The sequence below is a fragment of the Mus pahari genome, chromosome 1, assembly GCF_900095145.1.
Source record: "Mus pahari chromosome 1, PAHARI_EIJ_v1.1, whole genome shotgun sequence".
NCBI classification, from domain to species: Eukaryota; Metazoa; Chordata; class Mammalia; order Rodentia; family Muridae; genus Mus; species Mus pahari.
In genome coordinates this window covers 70,830,955-70,843,765 of record NC_034590.1, presented here as the reverse complement: position 1 = coordinate 70,843,765, position 12,811 = coordinate 70,830,955, and the positions used below count along the sequence as shown (strand labels likewise).

The following is a 12,811-nucleotide window of genomic DNA, read 5'->3' as shown; positions in this document are numbered from 1 at the left end:
CCGCTGTACCCAGCCTGCAAGGGGGATCCAACCCAGTTAGATTTCAGATGAAACTGAGTGGGGTTGCTGTTGGAGTGAGGAAGGTCATAGCACGAGTCTGGGAATCCCAGGATTGGGTATTTGGTGGGGGAGCGCAGAGATACTTGCCATTTTGAACACAATTTGTGTGCTTGGACATAGCGCCTAGGAGAAAGGTTTTCTCTCCAGCACTAAAATGATGATTTCAGTTACTTTAAAAGTCTTCAATATCGTCCTGCAAATGTCGCAAAGGATCATATAAGATTTGGAACATCAAAGCACTTCAACTTTGGAGGAAAGTCATGTCGGGTACCTGGAATCTCCCATTGGCAGGTGGTGGTCCCAGGTACCATCCCCAGATGAGAGCTAGCGTTGCTATGGAGTCACTGCTGCTACCATTTACCAAGCAGCCCGGGACGGAACTCTTTCTGCAGGTGAGGCCCCACTGCTCTGCATGTGCCACTGATAGCCAGTGCCAGAGCTTTGTCCTTCCACCAGAAGGTGAGCACGCTGACCCAGAAGCCCGGCAGCCTGGGCAGGCTGTTGCTCCAGACCTCATGTTGAACGAGCTCCTGAACTAATAGGACCCTAAGAAAAGAACTAGCTCTGTCCACCTCAGAGCACACAGGTTCTGCAATGAAAGGGCAGACTCAAGGCGTTGGCTCCATCCACAGCTTGCTGGGCCACTGTGGGCAAACACAGCCGTCCTGGCTCTGGACCTTGGTTCCTGAGCATCTCTTACACAGCTACCAGTGTCTCAGACCAGGACAGGTGTAAGGATGGAGAAGAAATGGCGGGCCACACCCCATTCCAGGTCCTGTGACTGGCAGGGTTAAGGCTGCATTCCTCGTGCCAAGTGAGCAGTGAGAGGAAACAGTGACCAAGAAAGCTCTTGACCACTCAAGGCTCTCAGAGTGAAGACAACGCGAGCTTCTTGCAGTCCTCTCTGACATAGGTTCTCCTTGTCAAAGCTCTCCTCCACTCCGCCCTCCCAGATACAGTGTTTGCTAAGAAGTAATCTTCTCCTCCTCCGCCTCTGCTAATGTGTGCTCTGGACCTGTTTGGATGTCTAAGGTTACCAAAGGTGGGCTCAGTGGGTTCCAAACCCTGTTCATTCTGCTTCCCAGAAGGGTCTCCGCCACCTCAGCTTACCTCAGAGCTCTGGCGTCTTCAACCCTTACTCACAGTCCTTTCCCACAGCCTGTCCTCAGGTCTCCTGTCCCTGGTCCAGACGGTCTAATGTATTTTCCTCACACTCTCCACAAGAGTTGTGCTGATCATTTCAACGACAAACCAGATGTCTACGTGCCCTCCTTGAACCCATTCTGGCCATCTTGAAACTCGTAGGATTAAGATGTATAACATTCAGCATTGACTTTAAGACTGTGCATATTTGACTCCTGACTCCTGTCACTGTCACCCTCTCTACCCACCCTGTTCCCACCCTACCCCCCTACACTCCCCTACACCCTACACCCACTGTGTACCCATTCTACCCACCAGTATCCCCCTACCCCCTACACCTTTACCAACCACTTGCCTCCCCCAAGTGTCCATGCATTTTACACCTCTGTATTGTTGTACACATTTTCCTTCTGCTAGAAGATCAGTTTCCTTCTGCTTCTAAATCTTGGGCCATGAGCAAAGTAGACCAGCATTTCCTGACTGAGTCTCATCTCCACTCCTTTCTTGCCAAGTTGCACCAACTGGCTTTTGTGATCCTCCTGCCTCAGCTTCCTCGTGACTAGGAAAGTAGGTCTGTACCCTTGTGCTGGAGCTTGTGACCTCGAGCTGCTTGTTTATTTTTGTCTCTTGAGTGTGCACATTTGTGTCCTAGGTGCACACCTGTATTTGGTGCACATGCTCCCGCACTTGCACGTTGTGACCAGATGAGGGCAGTCATTGTCTTGCTAGATCACTTTCCACCTTATTTGATACTACCTCTACTGGAAAGAATCTAGTACTTGGCCCAATAGCCAGCTAGCCAGCCCCAAGGATTCTCCTCTCACCTCCCACAACAGACAACACTGGAGTTACAGGCCTTAACACACACACACACACACACACACACACACACACTTTTTATTTTTATGTGAGTGCAAGGGATTTGAAGCCAGGTTCTTATGTTTGTCAAACAAGAGCTCTTACCCATGAAGCCATGGTCCTAGCTCCCCATGATGTTAACTGACAGTCTTCCTACCTTTCCCTCTAAGAGATGTGGTTGGGGATGCACTGCCATGCTCAGCTGGGGAGAGGACAGGGCCTCCTGTGTGCCAGGGACGCATATAACTTAGCCACACCCCCTCTGGGGCTTCACTGAGTCTCCCAAGCAAAGATTGTTTTTTTAAGGGCTGGGGATCAAACTTAGGGCTTGCTACATGCTAAGCAAGGGCTATAGTGAGTTCTCTGTCTTTGTGTGGAGTCTAAATATGTATTTGTGTCTTCACCTTGCACTGTGAAAAAGTTGCCCTCCTTACATCTATATCTAATTTGAGTATTATGCAAACTTGTGATATACAATGACACTGAATAAACATGGCTGGGTGTGTGAGCAGGAACATGGATGATTTAGAAAGGCATTATGCTTTCATCTGAATACACGAGACACCCATTGCTTTCAGCCTTCATCACTAAGACACACAAGTGTCCCGTGCTAGAGTTCTTGCCAAGCATGTGCAAGGCCTTGGGTTTGACCTCAGCATGCATTGCTATAGTCTACTTTAAAAGGTCTCCCCAACCCCTAAAAATGCTAATGCTTTCACAGTCTCCAATATCTTAACCGTAAGCTCCTATAAATGTCAAAACCACGTGACACACTTCCAACATATTACGGTACCAAGTAGACATTCATATTCCAAAGGAGAAAAAAACAAGGCCAAAGAAAATGAGCAACCACAGCAAAGTATAATCCAATCCAGTCGAGAAAACAGCAAATCTTGAAGCTCCAAAGACCACCACCTGGAATCTTCTGAGCTCTATAGAGCAAGAATCATTTGAGTAATACTTTGTTTTTTAATGTCCTATCACTTTAATGTGATAATATAGATTTACAACACTTAATCACTAATATTATATCAGCTGATGTTATATTACATGATAAGCAGAAGAAAGAAAACCACAAATATCGACTTAATGTGTTTACAAATTCTTTTTTTGTTTTGTTTTTGTTTTTGTTTTTTTGAGACAGGGTTTCTCCTCTGTGTAGCCCTGGCTGTCCTGGAACTTACTTTGTAGACCAGGCTGTCCTCGAACTCAGGAATCCGCCTGCCTCTGCCTCGATTAAAGGCGTGCACCACCACGCCCGGCCCTACAAATTTTTAATAAGAGGTAAGACAAAAACATTTCTGCCAACTATGGTTCTCACTCCTGTAACTGGTCGTGTGGCCTTCACAGGAATTTTTAAGCACTGTCCCTTCCACAGTGGGAATGGTGTGGTGTGGTCAGTCTGCCACCAGGTTGCTGGCTGGTCACTCCAGAGAGTGATGCTATATCAGGGGCTCAGGCTTGGTCTCTGCTGCTGGCAGACTTGACACTCAGAAGCGGCCATAGTAAGTCTTAGTAAGTGGAACTCCATGTTGAGCCCATGCACACTTCCATCTCTGCCACCATGGCTATTTGTTCCTGGGCCCACTGGGCAATGGCGGGAGTGGTGAGAGAAGGAACAGTGTCCACAGAGGGTCACCCTGTCCATTTGACTATTCAGCTTTTCCTCTTCTGAAGTCAAAGCATTTCCATGGAATGCAATTATCTTCATATCCTTCTCCCTTTTGAAGAGATCTATCTACACTCTTTCCCGAAATGCCTTTCTCATCAGTTTTTCAAGCATGTTCCTTCTAAGTGCCTGGTCATATTACCAATCCATTGGTTACAGTCCATGGATGAGTGAAAAAAAATCACATATATGTCCACTTCTCTTTCCAAGCAGACATGCAGATATGTTTGTCCAAGTTCTGTCCACCGTGAAGACCTTTTTCCAGTGTCCTTTATGGTTGCTCTGGAAAGGGTCTGTAATGTGGCAGCTACCACTTCTGGGTGACATTTACATAGTATGCTGAACCACCAGTAACTGGGTGTAGTGGTCCTCACCTTTGATCCCAGCACTTGGGAGACAGAGGCAGGTGGATCTCTGTAAGTTCAAGGTCAACTTGGTCCATATAGTGCCTTCCAGCCAGGGTAACATAGTGAGACCCTGTCTAGGAAAGACAAAAAAAAAAAAAAAAAATCAATATACCAGGTTCTAGTCTTTTCCTCTTCAGTCACCTGATCATCGGGCATACTTGACAGGGCCATAGGTGGATGCTTGGAAACAGATAATGTTATAACAGGAGTAAGAACCATATTCACTTGGGAAACATCCCATAACTGTTTGTACCCTCTGAAACCTCACCCTCCAGGGCTCCACTTGTCTGTGCTGCTCTCAGTGTTACCGTCCAAGCCTCCACCATAGCTCATTAAGCTGTGAGCATCAATTCTTTTTTTTTTTTTTCAGCCCAACACTCCAGGATCCTTCCCAAAGCAAAACAGTCAATTCCATCACAGCAATGCTTCGTTTATGATATGTTGCTAAAATTACTTCCCAAGGACCGTCTCATTCCCCTCCCCAAGGTCTAGATGACAAACCAAGATATGATTCGCCAAAGTTCACCCAAGGAACCTGGTGGGTTAATTAAGCCCACTTCCAGAGCAATGGTGAGGGGTTATGAGCAGGAGCACAGATGTCCTTAAGGCAGTCACACAAATCAGTACACTAGGGGTGATGGCTTCCTGTGGCTGCACAAATGGAAACCCTCTCCTCATCCTTCCCCATCTACAGCCTTTAGACCACATGCAATTAAGACAGTTCCATAACCTCTCAGGAGAGGTTCCCATGACCCTCCCTGGCCGTGCCTATGAGGCTCAGATGTGATCATCTTTGGCAGAACCCCTGAAGACGGTGATGGTTTGGCTCAGAGAATAGTCAGTCCTGTACAGTGCCTCGAGCTGGTTCCCCTCCTCCAATTCTTACATTTTTTTTTTTCTGGCATCTTCTTCCATGTGGGTTCCTGAGCCTGGGAGGGAGTGGCATAAATTTCTGATCAGTTTCTAACTCTAGTGAGGAACCAAACCTTTGTGTCCTCTGTGGTGGTTTGAATGAGAATGGCCCCCACAGGCTCATATGTGTGACTCTTCAGTCCCCAGTTGGTGGAACTATTTGGAAAGGACTAGGAGGCACGGCCTTGCTGGAGGAGGTGTGTCACTGGGGCAAGCTTTGAGGTTTCAAAAGATCCATACCGCTGCTGGTGTTCCTTCTCTGCCTTCCACTTTTGGGCCAAGATGTGAGCTCTCAGCTACTGTTCCAGGTGCCTACCCACCATGCCTTTCCTCCACCATCACAGACTCTAACTCTTGAAACCATAAGCCCAATGAAATTCGTTTTAAGTAAGTTACCTTGGTCATAGTGTTTTGTCATATTAATAGAAAAGTTATTAATACACGGTTATCATTTCTCTATCTGCAGAACACGGGTGGGGACATCTCCTACTACAGAATGCATGTGACAAAAAAGACAAGAGGGGTTAGGGAATAGGAGAATGTCCAAACAGCTGGCAGTGATAACTTTGCAAACATAAATGTGGGGACGCACCTTGCCTATTGCATCCTTTAGCCAAGCACTGGCAGCTGCTTCGCCACTGGAGCCCATGACTTCCCTGGGCAGAGGTTTTGCCCTCCTCTGCTGTGCCTGTCACTTAGAGAGCTCCTGGGTCAGAGAGGCTCTGGTTTGTGGCTGTGGCTGTATCTCCAGCTATTGCCTCTCCATCCACCACACCTGGCTGCTTGGGAGAGGCCATGACCAGGCACACTATGTCCACCTGTAGTAATCTTTTTGCAGGAGTAAAAGGTACCCTGCGTAGTGTACAGAGATAATGACCCGCTTGGGACATGCTCAATTGTCTTCACCTGTAATGTTTTATCATAGATGCCTTCTGTGAACCGATCCTCTGGCCTTGATACTTTCCAGAAGCTCATTAGCACAGAATTTGGCTTTCTGTCATTTTTTTCCCCCTTAGGAACTCAGACTCAATGCAGATCTTGCCACATTTGCCTTCAAGTAACCCAGATAGACCCTTCCCTCAGTCTTGGCCGCTCTCTTCCATCACCTCATAAGCATGGGTTACGTGTCAGTCAAGGTCATGCAGATCCAGTCAAGATTTTTCTGTTTCATAAAGATCCTGCCTCACCGAAGGGCTCCACAAGCACCGTAGCTCCATCCAGTCTTGAGGCCCTTGTTGCATCCAGCTCTTCCTTAAACCTTTGACGAACAAAGTCCCGGAAGCTAGGCATCATACGCTGATTTCCTCATCCCTCGCTGCCTCTGTTGTGCCTGTCCCTCCTCTATGGTACACCAGCACCTGATATCCATAGTGACTTCCACTGATGATGACCAAATATCCCCAGTGGCTTGACTGATTCCCTGTGTACTGCCTCTGACTGTCCCACGGCCTCACAAGCCAGACAGTGAGAATCTTTCATCGCTTGTTTAAAGGGTTTCCCTGTTTCCAGAAACCCCAGTCCTGAATACTTCTTTATTATCTCATCCACTGGACCATTGCTATGGCCTCGGAAATGGTTCTGGACCATGGATTTTCCTTTCTGTATCAAAGGTCAGACTCAGTGGGTCTCTCTCTCCCTTCTTGCCACTTGACTCCTTCCATGGATTCCAGGGTTGGAGTTCCAGAAGGGCTTTTGGATAAGATTATATTTGGGTTTTCTTTACTCTTTAGCCTTCCAGCTGTGAGAAGCATGCTACTGCCCCCCCCTCCCACAAGCCCTACAGGAACAGATCCCAGTGTCAAAACTCCCTCTGCAACCACTCAGACTTCAGCTACCTGGCCCATGATGCTCAGCAGAAGCAACACCATTGCTCATCCTTGGTTTGTTGTCGCCAGCTAAACCAAGTATTGCTGAAATCCCCTCCCATGGTAGAATTGCTTAGATCTCACAGCCGCCACAAGGTCCCAGTGACCAAGCAATGTACAATTTCACCAAAGTTCACCCTGGGCAACTGAGGAATGTACTGGCCTTACTTACAGAGCAACAGTGTGTGATTGTGAAGAAGGGCATAGGTGACCGTAAAGTAGCCACCCTGGAAAGTCTGCACCCAGCAGAGGTCATGGCTTCCCACAGCTACATAGATGGTGCCTCTCCCTCATCCTTCCCCACGCAAGTCTCTAGACTGTCCGCTAAGACCTCATGCAATCAGGGCAGAATTATATAAGGGTGGGGGTTGACTGGATACTAAGGTGCAGGTCCCTTGGCTCTGCCCCCTTCTGTTTTTTTTTTTTAAATGAAAAAAAAATTCTTTTGAGACAAGTTCTCTCTGCATAGCCCTGCCTATCCTGGAACTCTGTAAAACAAGCTGGACTTGAACTCACAGAGGATCTGCCTGCCTTTACCTCCTGAGTGCTGGGATTAAGGGTGTCTGCCACAACGCCCAGCTCTGCCCCTCTTTCTATGAGGCTCCTGAAGATGGTGATGGTTTGGCTCAGAAGATAACATACAGATGCCTGAACAACACGGCGCCTCCATTGAGGCTCCCTCTTCCCAGGTGGCTCTAGTTCATGCCAAATTGAGAAAACCCAAGCAGCACTCAGACAGTCTCCTCTCCTGGAAGGACATTCACAAACCAACCTTGTTTGACTTGTAAGATCACAGATTTAGCCAGGCATAGCAGCTCACACCCTTAATCCCAGCTCTTTAGGAGGCAGAGGCAGGTAGATCTCTGAGAGTCTGAGGACAGGCTGCTCTTCAGAGTGAGTTCCAGGACAGCCAGAAATAAACAATATAGAGATATGTCTAAAAAAAAAACCAAACCAAACAAACAAAGCAAAGTCAAAGACACCAATACTCCTTCCGTCGTACACTATTTACTGACTGCCCTACTGGATGCCAGCTCTGTACAGGCAGTGTATGAGGTGCTGGGGACACAGTGTATGAGGTGCTGGGAACACAGTGTACAAGGTGCTAGGAACACAGTGTACAAGGTGCTGGGAACATAGTGTACCAAGTGCTGGGAACACAGTGTACAAGGTGTTGGGGACACAGTGTACGAGATGCTGGGAACACAGTGTACAAGGTGTTGAGGACACAGTGTACAAGGTTCTGGGGACACAGTATTCAAGATGTTGGGGACACTGTACACTGGGAACACAGTGTATGAGGTGCTGGGAACACAGTGTACAAGGTGTTGGGGACACAGTGTATGAGGTGCTGGGGACACAATGGAGAACAAGAAAGACACCGGTGTTTAGAGTCTGGGTTCCCTCTGGAGTGTGTTGATGGCCTCTGAGTTAGCGTCTGTTTCCTGCATGCTTCCTGCATGACATCATCTACCAAACTGTTAGTCATGGGGCTGTGTCACCTTCTCTACAGCAAGCTCTTTCAGGACACAAATTAGTATTTAACTCATTTCTTCCCTGGTCCTCAGCACATACTTTTACTCACCTTTGCAATTAAATGAGGTTTGCTGGGTAGATTCTCATTGCTTCAAACAGCCCATTAGGACCCAGTTTCTGTATTTTGATCTGGAGTCTCACTAACTTGTCCAGCCTGGCCCTGAAATCACTGTGCAGCCCAGGCTGGCCCTGAAATCACTGTGCAGCCCAGCCTGGCCCTGAAATCACTGTGCAGCCCAGCCTGGCCCTGAAATCACTGTGCAGCCCAGCCTGGCCGTGTAATCATTGTGCAGCCCAGCCTGGCCTTAAACTTCTACTCTTCCTCAGCTTCTCATGGACCTTAGGTCCAGGAGGAACTCACTGTGTAGACAAGGCTTACTGGAAGATGGAGACCTGCTTGTTTTTGCCTCCTTAATGCTGGATATAATGACATTAGATTTTGAAATGATTGTGTTTTAAACTAACTTACTAACTCGAGTTTCATTAAAAAGAATTGCTGGATGAATATAGGATTAGGACAGAGTTTCCGATAACTGCCTCTGTGTTAATACTTACTTTTGCAATGTGACATTTCCAGCACCAGCCATTAGGAAACCAAAATATTGGCCAATTCCGAAAGACTTGGAGGAGGCTTTGTAGTTTATTGTATCAAACATTCAGACAAGACCTAAATGTTTATCTAACAACAGTTAAGCATATTCATCTCATCAGCATGCCAGTGTCCTTTCATGTCTAACAAATGGTAAAAGTAACCTTATTGCAAACAATTATTTTTAAATGAATTTAGGATTTATTATTAATAACATTTTGATACCTAGATAGCCTGTAACAGTAGAATCTTTTCAGGTGAATGTGAGTCTAGATGGACAACGTTTAAGATGTCTTCCTTGTCCTGGTCATGTGTTATTTGTGGCCTAGAGACTGCTGAACAGTGTAGAACCAGCATTGCTGCCTGGATCACAGAGATTAGGGGAACTCGCCCACTCAAATCTGACAGCGTGCTTCTGGAAGAACTCACCCCAAGGGAGTTGACAAGAGAGGGCTCTATGACAGGCAGATTCTGCATCAACCTGCTGAATGCCTCAGTTCCAGCTTTGGGGATGGGGGATGGTTCTGGATCTTTTTTTTTTTTAATCTATTTCCATTGTATTTTGCTCAAGGTGTGTCCCCAAATACGTTGAGAACTGTGGTGTTTAGAAGAAAGGGTCTTCAAAAACAGTGTGGTTGAGCACAGGGGTAGTGGAGGGGGTGAATGACTGCAGCTGGCTCTCTGGGACTGGAGACAATCAAAAGAGGAAAAGAAGGTTGGAATCCTCTGGTGCTCTTCACCCTCCTCTCCTTCCTTCCCTCCACCATCATCTTCATCTTCTTTGCCTTTATCAGTGTTTTCCCATCTTCTTTCTCTAGTTTCCATAGCACCACCATCATCATCACCACTATCCCCATCACCATCACCATCATTATCACCATCACCACCATCATCATCACTTCCCAATCATCCATATCAGGAACCAAGGGTTCTGGCCAATAATCAACTTTGATGACCTCTCTTAATTTGTCCGCACCAGCATAGAATGGGCAGACAACCAAGTAAAGAAGCCCCACGGTTCCTTATGCTGCCTCCTCTCGCTGGCCTTATTCTCTGTGGGACTTGTGTTTTGTCAAATGCTTTCCAGATTTCCATTTGATTTCAGTGGCCTTTGAAGATGGCTCATAGCTCTCACCCAGATGAAATTCTTCAGAGAGAGCCTTATTTTCAAAGTAAAGATTTCCATCAAACTAAAAATCTACTCTAACTTGATTTTATGTTTTCAAATGCTGTCATGCCAACTCTGGCCAGATAATATGACACCTCTCATACTCTTCCTCAAGCAGTGTAGACACTTGTGGTTGACAAATGCTACCCCAAAATTTGGGATTTTGGTGAGAATTCTGACCTATTCTGAAGGGAAAAATGGTTGGTGGCAGATATCTCCTGTAGTCCTGGGCAGCCTTGAACCTCTCACATAGCTGAGGCTGACCTTGAACTTCTAACCCTGACGTCTCCTGGTTCTGCTGCCACCCTGCCTTGTTTGTGGGGCAATGAAGATGGAACTCAGGGTACCGTGCCAGATGGGCTTGCACTCTATCAACCAAGTCTCATTCCAACCAGTGCTACCTCTGTTTTAAACAGAATTTACGTGATTATAAGTTCATGTATCTTAATTTTTAAATAACTATGTTTAATAACCAGCTTGCCAAATGTCTATTTTACTGTGGGCTTTCTTTGGCTGCCTCTAAGTATAGTCTGTCCTCTGTAATGGCCATAGATTGAACCAGCTGAGTATCTAAATTATTAAAAATGACTTTACTGAACACAGACATGCCTCTTGTTGTCCTTATTTCTAAGTGAGATGGCACAACAATTCTTTATAAAGTATTTGCACTGTCATGGGTGTGAGTAGTCTTGAGGTGAGGACAGGAGGACACGTGGTGACTGTTTGCAGATCCTATGTCAGTTTATGTAGGGACCTGAACAGATTCTGCAGGGTTCTGGGATCCATGGCGCTGGATTGGGAAGGGCAACCACTGATGACTGCCTTTTTTGATTATTGCCCTAAGGGGGCAGGGAAGGAGTTGACATTTTAAAGTCAGAACCAATTCTGCGTACACACGTACGTCGTCACTACATTCGTGTCTGGTGGCAGAGGAGGCCAGAGGAGGGCGCTGGATCTGGGGTCACCGACAGCTGCGAATGACAGTGAGTGCTGGGAACTGAACCTGGATCCTCTTCAAGAGCAGCCGGTGCTCTTAACTGCTGAGCCTTCTCTCCAGCCTCAAATTGTCATCTTAACAAGGTTTGTAGTCCGGGATACACGACCTCAGAGTCTCACCCCCCCCCCAGGATGAGTCTCTTAATACGTTTATTGTCAGGTCGCAACCATCACAAGGATCAAAGGAGGTCTCAGTGGTCCAAGCCCTACTATCTCTATTTTAAATACAGCATATCTCATATTTTATTAAGCTTATGTGATAGTTTTGCTAATAACTATTTAATGACCAGTTGCAAAATATCTAGAAATGTAACCCTTGCTCTAGTACAGTCAGTCCTTCATGTCTCCAGGCTGAGCATCTGCAGCTTGACCGACTCAGGTATTAGCTATTCAGGAGGAGACTCATATCCTGTGCAGGCTTCCTGCCATGTTATTGGCATTGCTAAGCACTGATGTGTAGCAACTGTTGTCATGGTGAAAGCAGTCTAGAGGTGAGTTAGAGCATTCGTGCAGAAGGATGTGTGTCTGCTCTGTGCTGATAAACTTTATACAATGGGCTTGAGCATCCACAGATTTCGGTATCCACCAAGGCCCTGGACCCAGTCTTTCATGCACAGTGAGAGATACCTGCTCACTGCTTGAGTAGATTGTCTCCTTAAAAAGGGTCAACTCCTCATTTTGACTCTTTGAAGTCAGAACCAATTCAGGAACAATGGGAGGAAAATCTTCTTAAGTTGCTCAGAGTTAGTGTGTGAAGAGAATATTGCCCACCTATTGCTATTCCTGGGCTCAGTCACTCGTGTATGTAACAAATATTTATTTTAAAGCCAATATTAAGACAGCTATGGTGGTACATGTTAGTAGTCCCAGTGACTGGGGAAGTTGAGGCAGGTAGATCATAAGTTTGAGACTAGCTTGGTCACTCAGTGAGACCACGCCACTGGTGTTTTAGGATGTGTTCATCTGGATCTCCAGATAGTGTGTTCACCTAAATGAACATTTGCAGAATGGAAGAATGAACCCTTAACATATCAAATTGTTACTTATGCATTGTGAACACTCAATATCTTTTTTCTTTTATTTACTTTTCCTTATCTATCTATCTATCTATCTATCTATCTATCTATCTATCTATCTATCTATCTATTTATTTATTTATTTTGAGACAGGGCTTCCTTGTATAACAAAGCAACTGGCTATCCTGGAATTTTCTCTGTAGACCAGGCTGACCTTATCCCGAGTGCTGGGATTAAAGATGTGTACCACCACACCTGGCTATTATACTGATTTTCTTAAAGCAAAATACACTGTATTTACTTGTATAAGTTTTATGTGCCTGTGCAAATCTCACGCAGCCTCTCATGCTCCATTGTGTGTCTTCTCTTATCAAGGTATTCTGTATACAGTGTGGTGAGAATGCTGGACTGGAGAGATGACCAAGCTGTGGACAGTGCATTCGGCTCCCCAGAAGGACCTGACTTCAGTTTCCAGCATCCAAATTAGGTGGCTCACAACTGCCACAACTGCCTATAACTCCAGCTCCAGATGACTAGACAACACTCTCTCTCTCTCTCTCTCTCTCTCTCTCTCTCTCTCTCTCTCTCTCTC

At 46.2% G+C, this 12,811-nt stretch overlaps 1 pseudogene; it reads right to left on the bottom strand.

The window, feature by feature from the left end:
• Positions 1-9,643: 9,643 nt before the first annotated feature.
• Positions 9,644-10,275, bottom strand: LOC110320063 (annotated as a pseudogene).
• Positions 10,276-12,811: the final 2,536 nt, after the last annotated feature.